We start from the raw sequence: 25674 nt of genomic DNA, 5'->3' as shown, positions 1-25674 counted from the left end.
TTGTCTGTAAGAGAGAACGCAATGAGGCTGCACCCCTGGTGTGTGTCCACAGCCTGCACTCTGCTCCAGGGATCCAGGACTGTATGATATTGTTTCTTGTCCTGAAGAGGACATTTTAGGGTTTTTTTTCTGCTACTTTTCCTCAGCTTGATGCTAAAGTTTTTCCATCTCTAATGAATTTTTTCCTTTTTACTTATGATCTCAAAATAATTACGAGTGAGGAGGTTCTTTTAAAGGCACTCAGTTTAAGGCAATTTAGGGTTCCTAAAATTCGGATTTTTTTTTGTTTGTTTGTTTGCCTACTAATAGTAGGTAAAACAGAGAATATTTACTGTGAGAGGCAGAATTATTAACTGAAAAAAAGACATATGCTGCTTATCCAAATTCTTCTTGCAAAATTCTCAGATTTGACTTGCTATGCTGGCTGGAACATAGTTTTGTTTTTCTTTTTTTTTTTTTTGTGAAAAAGTCTGGAATTATGTTGTTGTTGGCATTTTCCAAATGACATAATTTCATAATGTGCAATTAATTGAAAAGTTATGTGTTTTTAAACATGTATATATTTGTGTGAAAGTGTAATGTAGTATCAAATTCTTATGTTCTGTATGGGCATTATTTGTGTAACCATTTATTTATGCATTTAAAGTGACAAAGAGAGAAATCCAGAGGCCTTTGCTTTTATTTTAGCAATGAATGTGAATTGTGACAATCAACAAATATTCAGATTTATGTATGAAAGACCTAAGACATTAAAAATGCGATATGTAAAGTCATATATTAAAAACCCAACAAAGCATTTTATAGGACAATGAACACTGGATGCAAGTAAGGTTTCATGTCAAGCAAAAGCCTTTTAACGTGATGTGAAAAATGAAAGAAAGTGAGAGCTGCGGGCCACTGCTGGGCACTGGGTGGGTGCTCTGAGCTTGGCCAGGGACAGGCTCCTTGCAGGGCTGCAGGTGCTCGCCCTTGTTTGGTTTGAAAAGCCCTGACCTGCCACTGAGACTGAGCTACTGAAGAGGAGATTGAACGTAGGGCCCTCCTCTGCAGGTCAGTGGTGGTGGAATTGAATATCTGCATCAGCATATGAGTTGAACGCTCACACAAAAGGCCATTGGTGTGGAGGTGCTGGTACCCAGTGCAGTGGGTATTGCTGGGAGAGTCAGAGAAGCACAGTTTAAGCTGGGGTTGGTAATATCAGTTGGCATGACTTAAATGTAACTTCCTTTTAAAACTTATTGGAGGCACAAAGCTGTTTAGGATATAAAAGGTTTAATAGCTTAAAAGCATAAAACTTAATACATATAATTATATTAATATAATTATTATTTGCTCTAGCGATAAGCCTTTGATTTGCTAAATTTCACTCTAGATTCAAAATTTACAGCTGAATCATAACCCCCCAAAGATGGGTTTTTTTGGTGGAAACTCTGAGGCAAGTTTAACTGTATCAGTGACTAATGAGAGATGGCCAGAGTAAAAGATCTGGCCTCTGTCCAAGCCAATTTTGGAGGGCTTTTTACAGCATTAAATGGGGTTACACAGTATGGAAGCCAGAAGAAATTTTTTTACTCAGCAAACTTTATAGTCTTCTAATGAAGAATCATTGTGTAATGTCCTGGAAAAGTTCCCTCAATCTTCCTGACCAGGACTTTGAACAAAATAAAATGAGTCCCCATAGAATCCATCTCAGTTACTTACAAGAACCACCTGATGTTTTTGTGACGGAATATACTTAGTTAAAACATCCAGCTTTGTATGGTTAAAATGGGGTTAAAATGTTTGGAAGTGGACTTTTACCAAGATCCTTACCAGGCCTATTTCCAAAGGAGATGGTAGACCAATTTTAGGAGTCCTTGGCTGAAGTTTTGAAATCGCCCAAATATGTGCTTTTATTAAGGTTTTTTTTTTTTTTTTTTTTTTTTTTTTTGTAAATTGTACCAACCAGCTATCAACAAACACTGTGTACAGATTATATCATTGGACTTATCTTTTTACACCGTTTTAAAATTTAGATTGATAATGAAGTTATGAGTATGGAAAAGGCTGAGCAACACATACAAAGGCAATTCTAATTTTAATCAGTCCCAGGTAAAATTGTGAAGGGCCAATATCTCTTGTAAAAGATTGAAGTTTTTGTGTCAAAGGTGCAGAGCACAAATGAAGCCTTTCAAGAACAAAGATTCTGGGTCAACAAAGAGGGTATTTTAGGGGTGTTTAGCATAAGAGAGAAAACTTGTCAATACATAAAGACCAACCAATGCTTTACAAGAAGAAGCTTAAATGCTTTACAAGAAATTAGTGGAATTGGGATCAGCTAAACTCAGGCAGTTGGAGCAATGTACAGCCTACTTTACAGAAGCACTTATGCAATTCTTCCACCTACTGTTTGAGGAGCAGAGATTATTTTGGATGCATGTGTAACTCTACATCTTATTTTCTCTTGGAGTCACCAGTCATGCTTAGTGTTCTGAATATGCAGTAAATGCTGAACTATGTAAGTGTGGTATTGGTGGCAATTTTGGTGGTGAAGATAGTGATTTGTCTGACAGAAACACTGGGCTGCTCCGGGGCCTTGAGCTTACAAGGAATTTTGAAAAGTTTTGCTGAATTTTCAGCCAAATATCAGGAAAATAGCATTTCCTGCAGATGAGAGACCCCTCTTTTAGACCACATCCAACTAGTAAGGCCCTGAATAATTTTTATTAGTGACACTACTGTACCTCCATAATAATTAAAATGAATATTTGCTGCCTAATATCAATACATGCTGACCTGCCCCTTACCTTTCAAGCAAAGTCACAAGACTGATGTATTGTGAGACTCTTATTACTGAAATTTCTCCAATTACCAACAGTATCTAACCCTTATTACTGAAAGTGATGGTTTTCAAGTATCCTCGGGAATAAGATTTCCATAGTTCAGAAATGCATCATCCTTGCCAGCACTGAATGTCATAAGTAAATAGCAGAAGAAGTTCTAACTTCCAAACAGTCCAGAAGCCAAACAAAATATTACGGGCAGAAAAAAACCCCAAATCCAAACATAATTATATAGTTGGAGTTCAGGTTGTTTGGACTTGGAATGAAACTGCTTGCCCAATTCTTTCAGGGGTTCTTTACAGTTCCAAACCCACGTATGCCTCCCATTTACTATTTCTATTCTATACCAGCCTGCTATTTTCTGCTCAGCTGGTAAGCAAAAGTTACTTTAAAATTTTTTCTTTGGTCTGTACTTATCGTTGACAGTCAGTCAACAATAACAGTCAGAAGAGTGTGCTAGTCCATCTCTCATTCAGGCAGTCCCTCCAGGAGAGGCTTTCTTTATCTAGGTGGATATTTCAATCTGTTGCAGAGGCCTACCCAGAAAGACTGTTTCTCAGTCAACCATAAAAATAGCAAAACCAACAATTAAAATATCCTAATGTTTCTAGAAAATGTTTACATTCACACAGTCATGATTAAGGTGGCTTAGAAAGAAATGTATAATGTGTATAGAAAAAAAAATTTCCTGATTTTCATTTGAGCACATTAAAAGGAGAATAGATGCAAGGAAGTTATAATTTGATTTCCATTTGAGTTAATCCTCTGATATGGTTGGTATGTATTCAGGTTGAGATTATAAGGGTATTTTAGATGGAGAAAGGGACAATAGGATTCACAGCAGCTCTTAGAACTATTCTAACCAATTAAAGAAGGGGTTTATCTAAAGGGGAATCCCTGGACTTTGTATTTCCTGAAGCAACAATGTCTCTTTTTACTGTAGTTCTGCAAATGGTACAAAGTTGGCAGCAACAGTTTCTTCCTTCAAGGACATATTTGTTTGTGTAGGAATAGAAACTGCTATTCCACTGTCTCTTGACCATTCCCTGGATCCCCAGAAGACACTGCATCTGCATGCCTGTGGCTTGGCCATGAAGGATCAATGGCCAGGTGGACCATCGGGTGTAGAAATGTTTTTCTGGGGGGAATTTGGGGAAGAGGAATAGCCAGTGGGTTACTGGTAGAAAACCTGAGCCTGTTAAGCCAATGACCAGCATGAAAACTGGGGAGAAGTGATATTTGTTAGTGTGGACACCTATCTGAGGAGGTGGAACAGCTCAGGCAGCTGTGTCATACTCAGGGCTGCATGCATTTGCTGTGTCTGTCTGCACTGCAATGTGCACTAGGCACTGAGAGGGGAGGAGGCTTTAGAGCTACATTGTCACCCAATTATCTGTTGGGTTTTGCTTTCTTACTAGAAATAGCGCTCTATCTCTCCAGTCAAACTGTAATGTGCTCAATCAGAAACTATTAATGCAGTGTCATCCAACAAATTATTTCTTGTGTAACCATTGTTTTTGATGACAAATACAAGAAGACTCGTCATGAGTTATGTGAAATGGTGTCGTAGGTATTAATTTAGCATAATTCTAGATTACAGAGACTAGTGCCACTGAAAAACACTTTCTCTGACTAAAGTACTATTATGAATCAGGAACAGGTAGTGATATCAAACAAATAAATTAAATGCAAATATTATGCATTTGGAAATTTTTGTGATGACTTTTCCCATGTCAAAGAAAACAAAACCAATAAGATAACCCCACAAATCAGTACATATAAATATTTATAAATTTGCTCTTAGTTCTATATACTTAATGATTACCAGAGATTTTTTTCTGATTAGAGAAAAAGTGATGGTCCTAGCCAAATGCAGAACAGGCACTGCTGAAAAAACAATGGTACAGAAGTGTTTTTGCTCACAGTTTGCAAGATTATTTTTCAATCCTCTCCTGTGCCACGAGAATTTCTCTTTTCCTTTTGTTTCCCCATTAGTGCCTCTATGTACAAGACTTTTTCTTGCTTAGTACACCATATCCATACTATGGAGCCTCCATGAGGTGTATACACAAGCCACAAGAAAAACTCCTAGAATCTGAAGCCTGGCTTTGCTCAGCTTTTACCATTGGGACAGTTCTTTTGTGAAAAAGATTCTGGTTTTCATAATATTGGATTCCATAAATAAGCTGGCTTATTTTTTTCAATTATCCTGAGAATGGGAAGGATATCATTCATTACAACAAGGTCTGGAATTTATAGCAGTCACTGGTGCCTATAAGGAGATCAGTACCGGGGGTGAAAGGGATTGTGTAGAAAGATCTGTTACTAAAATTGCCTGACATGTCTCATAATAAATTCCCATTTTCTAATGCTAATATGTTCATCATACTTCAACTATTTGGACTGAACTTTTCTACACTCACTGACTGCCTCTGGCTAAATTCTTTAGAAAAATTTAAACAAAAATCATTTAACTAAAGAAATCTTCTCTCAACTGGCTGAGCTTGAATTCTTTCCAACTACTAGAAATAAACCATCTTCCTCCACTTCTGCAGCTGAAGGTTCCTGTAGTAATGTACTTTTCCTTTGAAATGCTCAGCAGACTCCTTGCTTGGTAAAAGGAAACAACACAGGTGATGGCAATAGGGAGGGGTGATTTTGCACCACTAAAATTTTGACCTACCAGGTGGATCCACAGGTCTTTGGGAGAAGTTAAAGACTGGTACAATCAGTTCAGTGGAACTGCACCAAATAGAATGCTTGATTATTTTTGTTTTATTTTGTTTTCAAAGTGAAGTAATAGGCATTGATCTACAGATACGATTGTATTCTGCCAGGCCACAAGGAAAAACTGTTTGATTTCAGTCTGACATGGACTGATGTAAAACTTTGATGTATTTGCTAGAGATATTTCTAAGAGAAATACATATTAAAAAATAGTTAAATTTTTATTTTTGTATTAATTGATCTCTGCAACCTGATTAGTGAAGATATGAGACCAGTAAATGTGGCTTTGTTCTATTTTATCTTGCACCTCTAATAAAAATTTAAAAATCTCTCTGACATTACTCTGCTAGAAGAAATGAAAGCGAGAATCTTCCATACTATTAAAATGGGTCTTCTTTCATGTGCATCTTCTACAAACATTCACAGCTTCTGTGATGGTGGTACCACTTAACCCTATTTTGAAACCTCATTAACCTCTTTCTTGATGCTTGTGAAATGAGATTTGTTAGATACTCCGCTCTTTAAATATTTCTCTTCTGTAAAGCTAAAAGCAAAACAAAATAAAAGCAGAATATAAAGACCTGGAAAACATCTCATCAGCAATGTGCTATTTGTTTTTCAGTACAGTAAGTGTAGAGTATGGACCTCCTGATTTGTTGCTAACTTAAGATCCACTGATATATCCTCTGTACCAATTCTTTGTCTCTTTCAGATAAATGTAATTTTATAGATATTCTGTTCAAATGTACCACTAAAAGATAAACATGAAAAGGGGTTATAAGATATAACAAAACCCCACAGGATTTAACTCAAATAATCCAATCCACTGATAATAGATAATGTTCTCACAATATGAGTAGGTGGTTGTGCTCTGAAATGAGCCATTCCCAGTATTTGTTTCATTCCTCAGCCTCCTTGCCTTTCTCACCGTATGTTTAGAGTCCTACACCAAAGACTCCATGCACACTAGACTTCTTTTTTTCCCCCTATACTATAGGTCTCCAATGGAAAAAAAAATCAAGGTAGAATGTTAGTCTGAGTAAGTGGATTTTTGAAGCTTGATAGAATTCTAGCCTCTGTATAACTAAAATATCCCTCTTTATGGTATACCTAAACAACATCAGACATTCTCAGATGCATAGCTTGCTGTGGTTTCACCTCAGGTATGTGTTCTACCACTAGGCTCTGTAAGTACCATGATCGGGTAAAAAGCCCTCTTTCTAGCGTGAGCTGAAAACAGTTAAATTTTAAATTGGACTTTTCCTTTAAATCTGTCAGTCTATTTTATTTAAATATTTGGAAATGTGAAGTTCCACAATGGACTCTTTCCATGAACATTTTTCCTGGCTAAGTGATTAGGCAGGTCTCCTGATATCCTTGGGAGAACAGAACTTTATTTAATGCCTCTGAAGAGAACTGAATGGTAAATGTGCAGCTGCTAGATTTATGGAGCTTCTGGATAAGGAATACTAATTTTTCCTGGTGTTAATGTATTTGTGTGATATCCTTTTGAAACATGGCTGTGTAGCCAGTACCTCACACTCTTGTGGAAGAGCTCATGATGAATGTACTGTCAAATACCCTTAATATTTTGCAGATGCTGTGAACACCAATTATAGAACACTGACTGCAGTGAAGGGGTTAATGATTAATTAAGTATGATGATATGAATTAAGTATCAGCAGGGTCTAGGGTAATTGATGTCAGGTGAATGGGAAACTCCCCAGGATAATGTCAGTGCCAGAGGGAGTGGTGATTAGTGGGGATAAATGCTGGTGTGATCTGCATCTGATGAAGGCAGAGCTGAAATGTTTGTGGGACTGGGCCCAGCTGAGAATAATAAAGGCTTTTCTGTTCCCAACTGAGAATAAAGGAGATTTTGACTCAAAATATGTAAATACAGGTAGAACCCTTTCCATCTTTGGAAAGTGCAACAAGACATATGTTTTTAATACATATCTGGACAAAACCTTAGAAAGCAATTCTAAAAGTTCATTGTGAGCAATGTAATCCCTGATTTTAAGTAGTTTCAAGAAAGGAAGAAAATTGAGATCTAATATTTTTCTCTGTTTATTTCAAAGAACTGTGCAGAACAGTCTTCAAAGTACAGATGAAGACTTTGCTGTGCTTCCACTTATTTCTTTTGCAAAATAGAGTCCACATATTCTGGTAGAACTTTGTAAATCTTCTTGAGGATCCCAGGTGGAAAACACCGGTAAGTGTTGTTTTCTTTAGTTTTAGATATGTATAACTTCCTATTGTTGTAAAAGCAGTCATAAGAAGGGCTTGTTGGGAAAACTCTAGATAATTTTGATTCATTTGCAGAAAAAAGCAAGACTGTTGTGTGCATTGTAAAATGCAATACAGGATTTGTAGTACATAAGATTCACTCAAGATTGTAATACTGTAATCACTTAAGATTGTCTCATAACGTATGTACTTTACTGAGATTAATTAAGGTTGTGTAAGAGAGCTCAATTACTCCATTACCTAACTTAGACGTGCTTGAAAATGCTCTTTATTGAGTAACCTCATATATTAATCTAGACCAACAAATGTGTGTCTTGTGCAATTATTTTACTTTAATATCTTTTCCCTTCCACACTGCCTACAAGGGCCATGACAATGGTGCTTATTTATTTACTGTAGGCAAATTCTGTGAATTCTTGGTGTGAATCTGGGCCATCAGTTTAGTTGACATGCCAAACAAGAAGAACAGGCAGAAATTAAGGCTTCCCTGGGATACCAGTAAAGGTTTTCTGTGCAGAGATTTGCAGAAGTCTAACCAGGTTTGTGGACAATGAAACCTAAACACAGGTCACAAAGAAGGAAAGCTGGGTTTTACTCTGTAGTTTTAAAATCATAATTTTAGTGATTGTTGGGTGGGTGGATTGCTCATTATTTACAGTACACTGCCAACACATACAGTATCTACTTCTACGTTATATGGGACAATATCTTTAAACTTAAAGGTAATGTAAAACAATGGAGAATCTGTCATGTTGCTACTTCAGCAGCATTTGTTCTAAAAGTACTGCTTTACTGCTATATATTGGAATGGATTCTTGTTGATTACTATATGTCTGGATATTGTGATATGTGTAAAGTGTGCAATTAATAATTATTTTGGATTTTAAATATTTGTATTCCTTAATTTTCTAGATAAAATGAATTAGTTTATTTTAAGTTAATGAGGGGATTCATCTTTGGAGTGTGCAAAACTTAGTTATACACTTTTTGTGAAAGATCTAATAATATGGGAAATATTTGTTTCACTTTACAATAGATTGTCCCTGTATCTCTCAAAAAATACAAATTTTGTCCAATTATGGATTAACTTTTACAATTTACATAACTTTGAGTTAAAAAATAATTTAATTTAGTATATACTATTATAAATGAAGACATTCTGCTTTCATTAGAGGAATAGGTATTTTGCAGTCATGCCAAAATTTGTCACTGAATTAATTTCTTGCCTTACTGTTAAAGTTCTTAAAGAGCTTTATGCAATAGAGTGAGTAACATTCTCCATTCTTTTACAAAAAGGAAACTTGAGGAAGAAATAGCTCAGGGAATCCCATTCTTTGATGTGTTTTATTCAACAGATCTTTCATGGAGGTCAGCTGGAACTCCCACTGACCTCTTTGCAGCTACACTTATGCCAACACAAAGCAGCTGATGTGTTGGAGAGCTGGAGAACCTGGTCAGTAATTTAAAGCCAGGTCTTGTACTTTTAAATCCCACATGTTGAAACAAGAAGAAATATTTGTTTTTCTGACTCTTTCCCCCTGCCTATGAACACATAACTGTTATGGCCTCAGCGACTCAGCTTTTTGGATTCTGTGACTGCACTGAGAGTGGGATCACTTGGCCAGCATAGCAGGGCTCCACAGCTGCACCAAGAGCTCATGAGGCAGGCTCCCCAGCAGTGCTTATTGCACTTGTGTGTACAGCAGGTCTTTCTGAGTAATGCACACAGCCTCACTGCTGGTAGGCTCTGTGTAGCTCACCCTTTCAGTGAATTCATTGCAAATGTCATTGTCTAATTTTCCCAGAAAAGGAAGGGGAAAAATTTCTCCTTTTCTGAAACTATATGTCTGATTGTAAAGATGCTTCCCTGCTGCTGGCAGTAAAATGCAGGAAATATGGGACAATTCTTGGAAGAGAACAAGAGGTGACTGAACGTGCAGCCATGCAGCTAACTCACCGAGTGGGCATTCCAGCAGCCTGGATAACAATTATTTATGTTGTGGCTATGTCTAAAATGACCTGGGTGCTTTCCAAATACAATCCTTGCACCCAAGAGTTGGAGTATAAGAAAACAGACAGACACATGGTGAAGACTGTTTGAGGACAGAGCAAAGAAACAAGGTACTAAAGCTGAAGACAGAAAAAACTAATTTTCCTAAGTTTGTTGCTTTTTAATGTCAATACTTGCAACCATACTAATATAAGTACTATTACTACTAAAATCCTGTCTCTTTTACAAGTATCTTCACTGTTTACCTTTTCTCCACAACCAAGATCCCTTATGTTCTCCCTTTTACCAGGTCAAAAACATTTTTGGCAAAAAACCAAAAAGTAAGTCATATATCCCTGAGCTATAAAGAGATAACAGTCTGCAGTTTTAGAGGCTTGGACAACTTACAGCCACACAGAATTTGACAGTGAATAAATGCTGTGCAGCAGAAGTGTACCCCGTGTTCTCAATCCTGATGACTGGAGACAGTCTATAAAATATAAGGATAAACTGAAAATGTTATCCCAGCATGAGGTTGTGAAAAGTTTGAAATTCTATGTTTGCTTTGCCTGGTGCCCTAGGGACTATAAAACAATACAGCCTTCAAATGTTCAGCAGAGTCAAAATATAGAAATTAAGTATCCTTTGTGATCAATAGGGGAGTGGAGAAAGAGAATTAATTGGAATGCTTGATGAGTTATTGCCAACTGAAGTCTGTAAGAAATGTCAGTGATGCCATTTCCAAAGCCTTATGGATGGTTTTGGTCAGGGCTGGACTCTCTGGATAAATACTTGGATTAAATTCTTGGGGTTTTTTAGCTCTGGGCAACAGTGTAAAGGTACCTTAAAAACAATCAGAAAATGTTTTGCACAGACATACAATTTTAACTTTATAGGCACGTGCTTCTAGATCAGATTCACTGCTGGAGCCAGCAAGGAAGGCAGTGCAGTGACAGCCCTGGACCCTACAGGGATGCACATGGTCACTGTGTGTGCTCAGTGGGGCAAAGGCAGTCAACACATTGAGTGGGAAGCTGCTTCTGAAAGCAACAGACTGGTTTGGTCTTGCCTCTTGGAAGTAGGTGTCTGGTTGGAAGTAGCAGTCTGGCAAAGCTCTTTCCCTCCTTCTTTCCAGTTTCTTGGTTTCCAGTGCTTCCCTGGGGACAGCTGACCTGTTTTTAAGAAGTGGAGATATAGCCAAACTTGTCCCTAAGGACCTTTTCAGACATTTCCTTAGGTGCCTGTCTCGGTTTGAAAGACAGGTGTCTGCTAAGGAAGGCAGAAGCCTCCCTTGGAGTGGTAGATGTAACCCCTTTCCCTCTGAGTTATTATAATTTTGAAATCAAGGGTCTTTAGGCAGAGATGTGGGAAAATAGGAATAACAGTTCTTTACTATATATATATAGATATATATATATAACTAGTCAAACAAAACAACAACAACTATGACAGTAACAGCAAACACAAACCCAGTCCTAGCCTTCTCGGCTGTCAGGCCCTTTCCCCTCGGGTGCAGTTCCGCTTGCAGCCGACAGGGATCGCTGGCGGCTCCCGGTGAGCAGGGCAGGTGCGACGGTTCCCCCGCGGCTGCAGGGGGCGCTCCGGAGCGAGCTCGGGAAGCACGCGGCTGCTCTGATGCCCTGGGATCCCGGGGAAGGATGGAACAAAGGAGCTTCAGAAACTGGTGGGCAGCTGGTCCCGGAGTCTCGGAAACAGCAGGCTGGACTGGTAGGCTGGAGCGGCAGGTACAAACACAAATCCCGGGTGGCAGACGAGATGTATCCAAAAGGGGAACCCCCCGGGGCTCCAGGCAGGCAGGGTGAGCACGGCTACAGCGTAGCGAAGGCTCAAAACAGCAGCGGTGCAGGGCGGCCGCAGCCCACGCTCCAGCAGGGCAGGGAAAGCAGCTTTGGGATCCCCGGTGTTGTTTCCAGCAGAAAGGAAAGACGCCGAAAAACGGGAACCAGCAGCTCCTCTCTCTGCACCTTCTCTCTCCAGACGCTGAGAGCGAACTGAACTGCCCGCCAGGTGAGAACAAAAGCCTGGCCGGGCCCTTTTGTCTTTCTTAAGTATGGCTATCTCCTCTCAAGTATGGCCATTTATCTCCTAGCAACATGCTATGGGAAAAAATTCCTTTAACAGAAAAAAAACTAGGACTAAACTAAAAACCCCAACATTATCCACCCCGAATTTTTTTCCATACTAACATGTTACATGAAACTTAACTTTTTAACCATATAAATACAAGCATCACCTAAATTATATACATATGTACATGCTGATACTGATACAAGTACAGAGCCATGGGTAGTTCACCCTAAAACAAGGTCCCCTTGAGGTATGCATCGGGTCTCTCCATCCCTTTGCATCACCCACCAGGTACAACCTGGTCCCTGAGCAAAAACAACCCCACGGATGGGTTTGTCTTTGCTCAAGGCAGACTTTACCCAAACAGTTTTTCCAAGCATACCTCTCATGTGCACCACTGGAACCTTATCCCCATCTGTTGTTTGTAGGGGTTCGGATTGGGCAGGGCCTGCTCGGCTGGTGGAGCCTCGGGTGTTAACTAACCAGGTGGCTTTTGCTAAATGCACCTCCCAGTTTTTGAAACTCCCCCCACCCAGTGCCTTCAAGGTGGTTTTAAGCAGTCCATTACACCGCTCAACCTTCCCAGCTGCTGGTGCGTGGTAAGGGATGTGGTACACCCACTCAATGCCATGTTCTCTAGCCCAGGTGTTTATAAGGCTGTTCTTGAAGTGAGTCCCATTGTCAGATTCAATCCTCTCAGGGGTACCATGCCTCCAAAGGACTTGCTTTTCAAGGCCCAGAATGGTGTTCCGGGCAGTAGCGTGAGGCACAGGGTAGGTCTCCAGCCATCCTGTGGTGGCTTCTACCATTGTGAGCACATGGCGCTTGCCTTGGCGGGTTTGAGGCAGTGTGATGTAATCAACCTGCCAGGCCTCCCCATACTTGTATTTGGACCACCGCCCACCATACCACAGGGGCTTCACCCGCTTGGCCTGCTTGATCGCAGCGCATGTCTCACAGTCATGGATGACCTGGGAGATACTGTCCATGGTCAGATCCACCCCTCGGTCTCGTGCCCACTTATAGGTGGCATCTCTGCCCTGATGGCCTGAGGCATCATGGGCCCATCGAGCTAGGAACAACTCTCCTTTATGTTGCCAATCCAGGTCTATCTGGGACACCTCTATTTTCGCAGCCTGATCTACCTGCTTGTTATTACGATGTTCTTCATTAGCCCGGCTCTTGGGAATGTGAGCATCTACATGACGGGCCTTCACAGATAGCTTCTCTACTCGAGCGGCAATGTCTTTCCACTCCTCAGCAGCCCAGATTGGTTTTCCTCTGCGCTGCCATTTTGCCTTATTCCACCTTTCCAGCCAACCCCACAGAGCATTGGCTACCATCCATGAATCAGTGTAAAGGTAGAGCTTTGGCCACTTCTCTCTTTCAGCAATGTCCAGAGCTAATTGAACGGCTTTGAGTTCAGCAAATTGGCTCGATCCACCTTCTCCTTCTGTAGCCTGTGCAACTTGTCGTGTGGGGCTCCATACAGCGGCTTTCCATTTCCGGCTAGCGCCTACAATTCGGCAGGAACCATCAGTGAAGAGGGCATATTGTCTTTCACTCTCTGGTAGCTCGTTGTATGGTGGGGCTTCTTCGGCACGCGTCACCTGCTCCTCTTCTTCTTCAGAAGATAACCCAAAAGTCTCACCTTCTGGCCAGTTTGTAATTATTTCCAAGATCCCAGGGCGACTTGGGTTTCCAATTCGGGCGCGCTGCGTGATGAGGGCGATCCATTTGCTCCAAGTAGCATCAGTGGCGTGATGCGTGGAGGGAACCTTTCCTTTGAACATCCACCCCAGCACTGGTAGTCGGGGTGCCAGGAGGAGTTGTGCCTCAGTTCCAATTACCTCTGAGGCAGCTTGGACTCCTTCATAAGCTGCCAAGATTTCTTTCTCTGTGGGAGTGTAGTTGGCTTCGGACCCTCTGTAGCTTCGGCTCCAGAATCCCAGCGGTCGGCCACGAGTCTCACCAGGCACCTTCTGCCAGAGGCTCCAGGACAGACCATTGTTCCCGGCTGCAGAGTAGAGCACGTTCTTCACTTCTGGTCCTGTCCTGACTGGGCCAAGGGCTACGGCGTGAGCGATTTCCTGCTTGATCTGGGCAAAGGCTTGCTGCTGTTCAGGGCCCCAGTGGAAATCGTTCTTCTTGCGGGTAACCAGGTAAAGAGGACTCACAATCTGGCTGTACTCAGGAATGTGCATCCTCCAGAAACCTATGGCGCCTAGGAAAGCTTGTGTTTCCTTCTTGTTGGTTGGTGGAGACATCGCAGTGATCTTATTGATGACCTCAGTGGGAATCTGACGCCGTCCATCTTGCCACTTCACTCCCAGGAACTGGATCTCTTGGGCAGTCCCCTTGACTTTGCTCTTCTTGATGGCGAAACCAGCTTTTAGGAGAATTTGGATTATTCTCTCTCCTTTCTCAAACACTTCTGTTGCGGTGTTCCCCCACACAATGATGTCATCAATGTACTGCAGATGTTCTGGGGCCTCACCCTTTTCCAGTGCAGCCTGGATCAGTCCATGGCAGATGGTGGGACTGTGCTTCCACCCCTGGGGCAGTCGGTTCCAGGTGTACTGCACACCCCTCCAGGTGAAAGCAAACTGAGGCCTGCACTCTGCTGCCAGAGGAATGGAGAAAAATGCATTGGCAATGTCAATAGTGGCATACCACTTTGCTGCTTTGGACTCCAGCTCATACTGGAGCTCCAACATGTCGGGCACAGCAGCGCTCAGCGGTGGAGTCACTTCATTCAAGCCACGATAGTCCACAGTCAATCTCCATTCCCCATCAGACTTGCGCACAGGCCAAATGGGGCTGTTGAAGGGTGAGTGGGTCTTGCTGACCACCCCTTGGCTCTCCAGCTCACGAATCATCTTGTGGATGGGAATCACAGCATCTCGATTCGTCCGATACTGCCGGCGGTGCACTGTCGAGGTGGCAATTGGCACTCGTTGCTCTTCCACTTTCAGGAGCCCAACTGCAGAAGGATTCTCAGACAGTCCGGACAGGGTGTTCAACTGCCTAATGCCCTCTGCCTCCACAGCAGCAATCCCAAACGCCCACCTGAGTCCCTTTGGGTCTTTGTAATAGCCATTCCGGAGGAAGTCTATGCCCAGAATACACGGGGCCTCTGGGCCGGTCACAATCGGATGCTTTTGCCACTCCTTCCCAGTCAGGCTCACCTCAGCTTCTAAAAGGGTCAACTGCTGTGATCCCCCGGTCACCCCAGCAATAGATACAGGTTCTGCCCCCACATGTCCCGATGGCATTAAAGTACACTGTGCCCCAGTATCAACCAATGCATCATATTTTTGTGGCTCTGATGTGCCAGGCCATCGGATCCACACTGTCCAGAAAACCCGGTTCTCCCGTGCCTCTTCCTGGCTAGAGGCAGGGCCCCTCTAGCCCTGGTTATCATTCTTTCCCTGGGCATACATACTAGAGGTACCTTCGAGGGGATCTGACATATCATCCTCCTGTCTGTAATACCTGGCAGCTCGGTCACGGGAGGCTGAGGCTACTTTCACCTTAGCAGAACCCCCTCGGTTAGTGCCTCCCTCCTTGAGTTCACGCACCCGCGCTGCCAGGACAGAGGTAGGTTTCCCATCCCACCTTCTCATGTCTTCCCCATGCTCACACAGGAAAAACCACAGCTCAGCTCGTGGGGTGTACCCTCTCTCTCTAGCAGGGGGACGACGGGCTCTGACCTGGGGGCCTGTGACTCGCACTGGTGCCACACTGACCTTCCTCATCTCCTCCCTTATCTCCTTTATCTCCTCTTTGAGGTCCTGGACCACAGCAGAGACATGAGTTTTCAGTGGACCATTGACCATACTGTCATAATTCCTGAGCTTGTTGGCAACAGAGCCCACTGTTTCTCGGTTATTGTCAGCATCAATGGTTGCAATGAAGGTGGTGTATTGCGATGGCCCTAGTCTTGCCAGGTTCCACATCATCTGTCCTGTGCACCTGACCTTATCGGGGTCATTACCGTGCTGTCCATCCCTCCCAAAGAGTACCTCCAATACTGCCACCTCTCTTAGCTGTTGGATCCCTTCCTCAAGTGTCTTCCACTGCATTCTATGATGGTACTCCTGCATTCTCTCTTTGTGAATGAACCTTTCTCTCACACTCATTAAGAGCCGGTCCCAGAGAGAAAGGGGTCCTGGCTCCCTCACAAATACCTGGTTCACACCTGGGTCCTGGGTCAACGATCCCAGATACCTTGCCTCACCACTATCCAGTTGCACACTTGTGCCCATAAGGTCCCAAACCCGAAGCAGCCAGGTGGTATAAGGCTCACGCCCCCTTCGCACAATGTCGTCTCGCATACCACGGAGACTGTCGTACGACAGGGACTCAATGATGATTTCTGGCTCTGGCTCCCCTGCTGGTTGTGAGGGCCCTGGTTCCCCATCATCATTAACTGGTCGTACTGATTTGGTCTTACACTTCCTCCTTTGCACAGGGGCGACTGCTGCTGGCTGTACTTGTCCTTGGGGTTCAGCTGAAACCTGGGCGGTTGTAACATCTGTGGGTTCCACTGCTGCACCGTCGGACTCACCCTCTTTGGGGCAGGGAGAGGTTTTTTCACTAGCTGAGGAGGTGTATTCCCTTAGCAATTGGCATATCCCCTGGTGCACCTGGCCCATCTCCTGGCGCACCTGGCCCATCTCCTGGCATATCTCCTTGCGCACCTGGCCCATCTCCTGGCACATCTCCTGCATCCCTTTCGCCAGTACCCCCACCCATTTCGGGTAGTCCATTTCTGAGGTGGGCTGTTGGGCGGTATCAGGCTGTGGGGCAGGGTCTCTAGTGTCTGGGGCTGTGTCAGGCTCTGGGGCTGAATCAGGCTCTGGGGTAGGATCTCTAGTGTCTGGGGCTGTGTCAGGTTCCGGGGCAGGATCAGGCTCTGGGGTAGGAACTCTACTCTCTGGGGCCATGTCAGGTTCTGGGGCAGGGTCAGGCTCTGGGGCAGGATCTCTAGTCTCTGGGGCTGGTGTCTGGGTAGTTATCCAAGCCAATCTCAACTTATCTTTGAATGCTAAATAGAGTAGGCCTACCAGCAGCAGGTGGTTAGTATTCAGAGGGAATCTAAACCCTTCAAAAATTGATGGGGTGGGTCCAAATAACTGGTTGAGGGGTTGGGGGAAAACTTCCCCTGGTGTCATTTCCTCACAGAAGGTACCATTGTTAACATAACCCCAAAAACATGAGCTCAGTGTGTGATAGCCGTTTATCCACGTGCCCACATTCCGGAGGAAGTTAAAAACCCATGAATTCCTCACCTTCTCGACCCATAGCACAAGCTGGATAACAGCAATGGTAGCCTTAGTGAGAGGACCCATATTCAAGTAGGGAGCTGCAAAGGGGAAGAATATAGCCACGGCCACATGCCACCCGAACCAGGGCAAAGTAGACCACATAGTGCTGCCTACCAAGGTTCCTATATCCAACACACAAACTTAAGTTATTCAGGAACTGTTATTCCTTTTTCACCTCTCTCTCTTAATGCCCTCAGGCCCCACGGTTGGGCGCCAAGATCTGTCTCGGTTTGAAAGACAGGTGTCTGCTAAGGAAGGCAGAAGCCTCCCTTGGAGTGGTAGATGTAACCCCTTTCCCTCTGAGTTATTATAATTTTGAAATCAAGGGTCTTTAGGCAGAGATGTGGGAAAATAGGAATAACAGTTCTTTACTATATATATATAGATATATATATATAACTAGTCAAACAAAACAACAACAACTATGACAGTAACAGCAAACACAAACCCAGTCCCAGCCTTCTCGGCTGTCAGGCTATTTCCCCTCGGGTGCAGTTCCGCTTGCAGCCGACAGGGATCGCTGGCGGCTCCCGGTGAGCAGGGCAGGTGCGACGGTTCCCCCGCGGCTGCAGGGGGCGCTCCGGAGCGAGCTCGGGAAGCACGCGGCTGCTCTGATGCCCTGGGATCCCGGGGAAGGATGGAACAAAGGAGCTTCAGAAACCGGTGGGCAGCTGGTCCCGGAGTCTCGGAAACAGCAGGCTGGACTGGTAGGCTGGAGCGGCAGGTACAAACACAAATCCCGGGTGGCAGACGAGATGTATCCAAAAGGGGAACCCCCCGGGGCTCCAGGCAGGCAGGGTGAGCACGGCTACAGCGTAGCGAAGGCTCAAAACAGCAGCGGTGCAGGGCGGCCGCAGCCCACGCTCCAGCAGGGCAGGGAAAGCAGCTTTGGGATCCCCGGTGTTGTTTCCAGCAGAAAGGAAAGACGCCGAAAAACGGGAACCAGCAGCTCCTCTCTCTGCACCTTCTCCCTCCAGACGCTGAGAGCGAACTGAACTGCCCGCCAGGTGAGAACAAAAGCCTGGCCGGGCCCTTTTGTCTTTCTTAAGTATGGCTATCTCCTCTCAAGTATGGCCATTTATCTCCTAGCAACATGCTATGGGAAAAAATTCCTTTAACAGAAAAAAAACTAGGACTAAACTAAAAACCCCAACAGTGCCAAAATTGTTTTAGACAGCTAGGAACTCGGACCATTACAGGAGAGTTGCTTATGGGTTTTGAGAGACATAAGTTAGCTTTACTTTCCTAAATTCTGCCAATCTCAATCTTTTTTAGGGCTCTGGATCTCAGTATGGACTTTGTGTTAGGATAACTTCTCCTTCAGGTGTCTTGCATATCTCTTTATGGTTTAGTGGGTAAAATTCCTGTTGGAATCAAAACTCTTGATGAGTAGAATAGAGCACAGAATTGCAAGTTGAACAGGGCTGTAAAGCAGAAACAGGACAAAAAGGCAGTTTAGAGGAGGGGAAGGGAGCTAGTGATATTGAACAGAATAAGCTGTGCCTGTGAAGAAAGCTGAAAGTTGTACCTTTTTGGGGCTTGTGTGTATAGTGTTCAGGGAAAAAGCAGAGAAGACTGAAGGCTAAGACTGAAGTCTATATATTTGGGCTGTCAGATTTATTTGCTCAGCCTTTTCTGAGATAAGGATAATGCCCACAAAGTTCTGAATATAATTTGCATGGCACAGAATAAGATTTAGCCAAAAGAATGAGAAAATAAAATAAGGAAAGAGAATGGCATGACTTCATGGAGGAGAATATGTGCTGTGGTTCGTTTAGATTTGTTCCCTATAATGGCCCATCACAGAGCATATTTCTCAATTCATGCAACTCCTGCCTAAATAAGAGATGCCTAAATCAATCAGTTGAAGCTTTGCAGAGCAGCATTAAACAAGGTCACTTTAATTTAAATCTGTTTCCAGATTTCAGGTGTGAGTCTCAACACTTTATGCTTCCTTCAAGCAAACAGGATATTGTCCCAGGACTCTGCAACACAGTCTGGGTAATGTCATGACAAAAAAGAACATATTCTGAACTCTTCATTCATTTTTCCAAAGTGTTGGCCACATCTGAGCACTGATATATATTAATGCAAATCTTCTGCGTGAGGCTTTAAAATGCATTTGCAAGAAAACACCTGACAGTTTTCAGATAAAGGCTTTCTTAGAGCTGTCTGAAAATATTTCTCCAGGTGTAAAGTTTCTAAATAGAGCAGAACATCTGACTGCAGAAATTTTCAGTGCAGTGTGCCACTGTGGTGGTCTGAGGTGCTGAGCAGGTGATGGAGTGAATTCTGAGCTATGATGGTGCAAGAATGAGATCTTGCTTTTCACATTGGATGAAGTTTTCAAATGAGACTGTAAATTTCATCCGGGAATCCATTATGTCTTGGAATGAGACTAATGTTTAAAGACTGACATGTGACCACAGTAAGTCCAGAAGATGTTTGCTGGTACCCAAGGATCCTTTCCAAAATAACCAAGTGCTTGTATTTCTTTGTGATCTTGAAAGAAAAATCAGCCACTACTGAAATGAAAAAGAGCCACAGTTATTTTCACAGGAGCAAAATGTCAAACATTTAGAGCAGCAAAACATTAGCTCATTTCCTAGTTGAGAAAATTGACAGTAAACGAAGTGCTCTTTTGTGACTGCAGATAAATAATGGGAAGATTTAGGCTTCTTAATTAGCAAAATTTAAGGACTGAGCTATTGTGTACTGGACTTTCAATGTGTCAAGATGATTATGTAAAAATATTTGCAAACAAAAATAATTTTTATATTACTTGATATAAGTTGAAATGGTGATTTCAAGAGAAGAACCTTGGCTTCTTGAGGTGCAAAGAAAATGAAAATGAGTATTTGCCAAGAGCTAAGTACACAGTGATTTACCTATACTGCAAACATATGTATCCAAGAGTATGCAGTTTCTCATATACTACTATTTGATTGCTAATAGATAGTAAAAGTTTTCATTTACCTTTTTCTTATTATCTAGGAAAACAGCATTAGAATTTTAGAAAAGATTCTTGTTTTCAGCCTGGCATACTTAGTAATTCTGAGGAAAAAAACTACACTCATAAATAATATTGTTTGAAGTTGGAAGTATCTTAAAATGTCTTTCAACTGTCAGAAATGGCTTTGGACATTAAGTGAATACCAATAAATTGAAACTCTCTGATATTGCTAAAACTATACAACATCAACTTTTTTTAAGACCCACCATAGAAATCTACTAGGCAGTTGTTGAATCATCCTTAATGTCACATTGTTAATAACTAAAATATTATTTCTAAAAGAGTCTTATGCCCTAATGCATTCAATAGGAAAAATTTTCAAAAAAAAAAAGATTATTTTTTTGCACATTAATGTGACTGAGCTAAAAACACCTTACAGCAAAACAGGAAAAGAAGGGATGTTGTTTGGTGTTATAGATTAATTCTTATTTACCTGCTTTCTCACTCTGATTTCAGCACACAGAAATGCATTAATATCTTCCTCTAAAAAAATATATAGTGACTTTATAAAAAATATTAAGCATTGCTGAAAGCTGAGTTTTATTGTATGAGAAATACCGTGCATGAAGTTTTCATTCTATTAGTTGTCAGTGCTCCACGATCTTGAATTAGAATATGGTATTCTAGTATTGATCTTGCTTCTCTCAGTTTCTTAATGTGTAGGAGGTATTATATCCATTCTTACCTCAAATGAATAGTGAAAATATTATTTTACACAATGTGGACATTTTTCAGTAACCTCCTAAATGCTATTCTGGTATGGCTGAGGCTCAAATTAAAATTAATCACAGTTTTATTTATTAAAGGATTTATAAATTTTATATGAGTATAAAATTAAAGGCTTAGAAAGAATTTAGATGATACTTGAGTGTGTTCTACTGGTACTGAGTACTACTTAATATAATAAATAATTTATACTGGTTGAAGTATTTTTTTTTCCCTCACTTGGCTCCATGGGCTGATACAGCTGTTACAGCTGCATAAAACAGTCTTAAGAAGCATCCAGTGTTGCAGGGCATTCTCAGTGATTTAACTTTTCTCTCAATAACATGAACATTACTTAAACATAAAGGCAAATTGAAAGATAGCTGTGATACCACTGACATGAACCTACTTTGGAATTTAACCAATATAAATCAATTCTGCTGACCTTTAATTGAAAAGATTATATTTTATTTGTTAAGAAGGTGTTTCTCTTAAAATCTGTAGGGTGTTGTAATCATTTAAAGAAATTGAGAAGCTTTCTTTATATTTCTTTGTATGTGTTTGTGAATGGACACTACTATAAAAAGAATTGAAGGGTTGTTGGGCCGAGTATTGACAAGACATCAGAAAATAAACTGTATAAATCTATTTTTTTATCTAAAACAATGTTTAGAAGAGGGTTCATTTCCTATAATGAAATAATGCTTGTCAAAAAAAAAAAAATTACTTTTATTTGGAAAATATTATAATGAAGCGATGAGCTAGAGCCTTCTTACCTGGATAAGCCTTTTATAGATTTTATAGCTAAAATAATTTCCTAGTGTTCCATTGGATTGCTTTTTTATTTCAACCAAGCTTCATTATTTTGGAGATGGTTCCATTATTTCCCTGTTTCAGACCTCACATGGAGTTACTGCACAAGCTGCATATGTGGAAACAGGTATATTTGCCAAGACTGTCTACCTAGAGTGTTACTGTTTTGTGAGTACTGATTTCACTCATAAAAGGAGGAAAAGACAAAGTCAAGGAGAGCTTTCTGTTTTCCAAACTGGCTGCAGAGATATAACTGTGAAACTGAAGGCACAGTCTTTACCTCTGAGAGATGGATATTGAAGGTTTGGGGTTTTTTTGTTTAATATACTGTAAATAGGTCCCAGGTATAGTTGCCAGATGGTTTTAGAAAAAAGATTGAACTTCATAAATATAGAGGAGAGGTTTATAGAGGTTCTTTAGCATAAATGAACACTGATGACACTGAACAAATCCCACTGAAAGTGTATGTCCTGGTCTAAGTGTTGGACTAAGCAAAAGACAGAAGGGGAAAAAGATTGTCCAAGTACCATTCCTAAAGACTTGTCTGCTCTTGACATGGGAGCACAGAGCAAACAGCTTTTACCAGTTGTAAGCTGAACTGCAGAAACTGGAGCAGTAGAACAAGCTCAGCACTGGACAGGCATGTGTTTGCAGGCAGCCTGGGCCATACAGCTCTAGTGCAGCCATGCAGTGGTCAGGTCCCAGGTCAGCACTTGCACCCTGCTCTCCACAGCAGGAGTACACCAGCTCCCTTGGTGTTGGCTCCCTTTTTTTCTTTCCTGGGACTTCAGGTGGTTGAATGCACAGATGTGTCCTTCTTGTGGCTGATGAATCTGTATCACAGTGGGTTGTCCCCCACCATTTGAGTGCTGGCCCTCTCCCAGTCCTCCAGGAGATTCTGGGAGCGCCAGTGGAGTGGTGATGTGTGACCCTGACAGTTCAGAGCTGGCTGAAATCCAGGGCCACAATACATTTTCTGTAACACATTGATTATGCTGAGAACCATACCTGTGCAGAAACTGTTCTGTTGGGAAATCAGCACGTGATTGTGGGAAGTCCAGAAACAGGCAGATTTATACTCCAGATGGGTAAAATGGTAGCTTTCTGCCAAATGGGCTGTGGTTTTCTGCATGGACTTGGAACATGCCAGTGACACTACAGTGAAGGATTTTGTGTCCTTTTTACAGAATGACTGCTTTTCCTTCCCCCCAGAGGTGAGCAAGAAGGAGTAATGAGTGGGAAATGCTCTTGATATCTAAACAGTCTTCGTCAAACAAAAGAGGTGCTGTTTTTGGTTTTTTTTTTTTTTTTAGTTTTGCTGTTACTATCTGTCTGCTAAAAGGTCATAATGCCTATGTATGATTAAAGGATAAGTAATTCTTACCTCTGTAGTTACAGTACCACCAATAAGTCATCTAACACATGATATATCTCTATCAAAGACTGTGTTGTTAAGTCTTTCCAAATGCATGAAAGACAAAAGAACTCTAAATAGCAGAATATTGCAGAGTATGCTTTTGTTTACGAAAACCTCCACTACTAGGATATCTGTCCAGTTATCTCTAAGTGGCTGAACTGTATAATGCATTTTAGTATGGTACTTATGGATATTAAAAGCTCTGTTTTAGGATAATATTTTTTTAAACTGGTTTTGGTCACGAAAGACTTAGATTGTCTAAAGATATATTTTGAAAGTGCCTAGGCAAATGAATGCTTAACTTTACCTGGTTACTCAAATTAATGTTATGTATTTTGAATATTGTTAAATATTTATCTAAATATGAAATGACAAAAAACCCCATAAATCAAAATATTAAATTCACTGAAGTTTTGAAACCTAGAGGTATTATTTTTCTGGGCTGTTTTCCAGCCTTTGGAACATGGGACACATGTGTGCACAGCTGCCCATGTCACATGTTGCCTTCCATTCGTGTGTTCTTCAGTACCAATATAATGGGATTAATCTAATAATAATTTACAATTATTTTTTTACATTGAGATGAATTACCACAATACATTATTAGGGCTTTCACTTCATTCATTGTTTCAAACTTCAGGAAGTTATGTACAGAAAGACTTTTCTGTGAGTGTTTATAAAACAAATTAAATGAAAGGAATTCAAATCCAGAAGAGAAGAGGTCTAAGGAGATAGTATTAATTCCAATTTGCTTTAAAGCTTTAGATTTCTGTGGCTTTTGGAGTACTATGGAGAATTTTAAGGCTCTATGGTGTAACAGATATCCTAATGAGTAAAAGCACCATTCACAACATTTGCTGCAGTCACCCTTGATATTGAAACAGCATGGTGAGTGAATGGGACAGTGCTTTTTGGAGTTTGACATTTTAAAGAGGTGTTAGGTGTAAGAAATTTAAGAAAGAATTCAAATTTTTCACAGGAGTGGTCTATCAATAAGGGGAAAGAAGGGAGAAGTATATGCTGTGGTGAGAAAGAGTAGGGAAGTAGATGTTTGCAGCAAGCCTTGAGGTGGCTCAGCCAGTCCCTAGCACAGCATAACTCGGGCACTGGGCTTTGTGATCAGTTCTGATGAGATTTTTGTCATCACCTTACAGGCACATCATGTGTTGGGACCTCTTTCTGTCTTACCTGGAGCTGCTAGGGCTCTTCTAGCCACTCTGGATGAAGGGACACAGATACACTTAGCAACTGGGAGTGCTTTTAGAAGCCAAATATAGCTGCAGTTCCCGCTAGATGGAACTTAGGGGGAAAAGGTGAAGAGCCATGGGGTATTGAATCCCCTGGAGGTAGGCAGGTGTTTATGGGTGTTTAACAGATATGCTAGATGAAAGGATTTTCAAAAGTAAACCTTCACCCCTGATTAATGATATCCTCAGGTACAGATATTAAATTTTTCAAATATTTTCCTGTGCCACTCTTATTGATGACTTTGTTAGAAACTTTGTTAACTGATCAAAATATTCTGTGCCAGGATTCTGGTAGGATCTGTAATAAACTCTCTGTTACACTAATCAAAGAGTATCTCTTTTTAAGCCATACAGATAATGTATGACATGAAGAATGAAGTGTGAGGACTTGAAACTTTCTCTGCTCATTGCTCAAGTGTATGCACAGAGCAAGTATACAGCTGACAAATTTGTAATAGATAAAATTGAATTTTTTTTTTCTTAGAAAATGTTTCATATGTGTATGGTTTCCTTTTCACAACTTTCTGTTCCTGAGGATGGAAGTACCTTCATGAAGCAAATATGCAATTTTGTAGGTATTTTTTTGGTTTGATTCGTCTGTATTACATAAAAAATTTTGGACAGAAAACCTCTGTGGAACACCACTCCTAATGTTTCATATTTCCATTGTTACATTTTTACATTAAAATTGTTCAATGGAGTTATAAGGTGACAAGAATTACTGTTGAAGCAAAAAAAAAAAAAAAAAAAAGGCTCAGACAGCTCCCCTCATGCTTTGAGCTTGTCATTTCAGTAGCTGACCCTTTCCTCAAGACCCTATAAATGGAGATTTCAGACATTTGAAAAAGGTATTTTGCTATAAACACATAGACTATTGATTGGTCAGGAAATTATGGCAAAACAAATTGAGTCAATTTTATGAAGTCTTAAGGTTGATGGAGAAGGCTGAAAGAGTAGATTAGTTAGCTGACTGAAAATTAAGGTCAGAACTGAAAATTAAGCATTCAGCCACCTGGAGAAGCATTTCACTGAAAACAAATTGCTGAATAGTTGTATTTTGGATTGCTGCCTATAGTTTGTCAAATGTATAATGCCACAGTAAAAATTTTTTTGAAATTATTTATGGTCCTTTTTTGCTGAAGGCCATATGCTGCTTAGCCCTGCACAGATTGCTACTGTCAGTTTGCTGTGTTTTTCCTATCTACATGAAAGAGAAATTTAGAGTGAAATTTTTTATAAATTTATGAATAATTGGTTAGTGGAATGGCCTTA

At 41.3% G+C, this 25674-nt stretch overlaps 1 long non-coding RNA gene across 2 annotated transcripts in view; it reads left to right on the top strand.

Moving 5' to 3' along the window:
- Positions 1-7358: 7358 nt before the first annotated feature.
- The window catches only part of LOC138105612 (uncharacterized), a 29162-nt gene continuing 10846 nt past the window's right edge, over positions 7359-25674 (top strand). For both annotated transcript variants that reach the window (XR_011148567.1, XR_011148568.1), the window contains exons 1-3: positions 7359-7452; positions 7631-7764; positions 22926-23020. This is a non-coding gene — a long non-coding RNA (uncharacterized lncRNA). The remainder of the gene's footprint in view (positions 7453-7630; positions 7765-22925; positions 23021-25674) is intronic.

This window comes from Aphelocoma coerulescens, chromosome 2 (genome assembly GCF_041296385.1).
Source record: "Aphelocoma coerulescens isolate FSJ_1873_10779 chromosome 2, UR_Acoe_1.0, whole genome shotgun sequence".
NCBI lineage: Eukaryota > Metazoa > Chordata > Aves > Passeriformes > Corvidae > Aphelocoma > Aphelocoma coerulescens.
The sequence above is the reverse complement of the archived record's forward strand: the minus strand, read 5'-3'. Positions and strand labels throughout refer to the sequence as shown.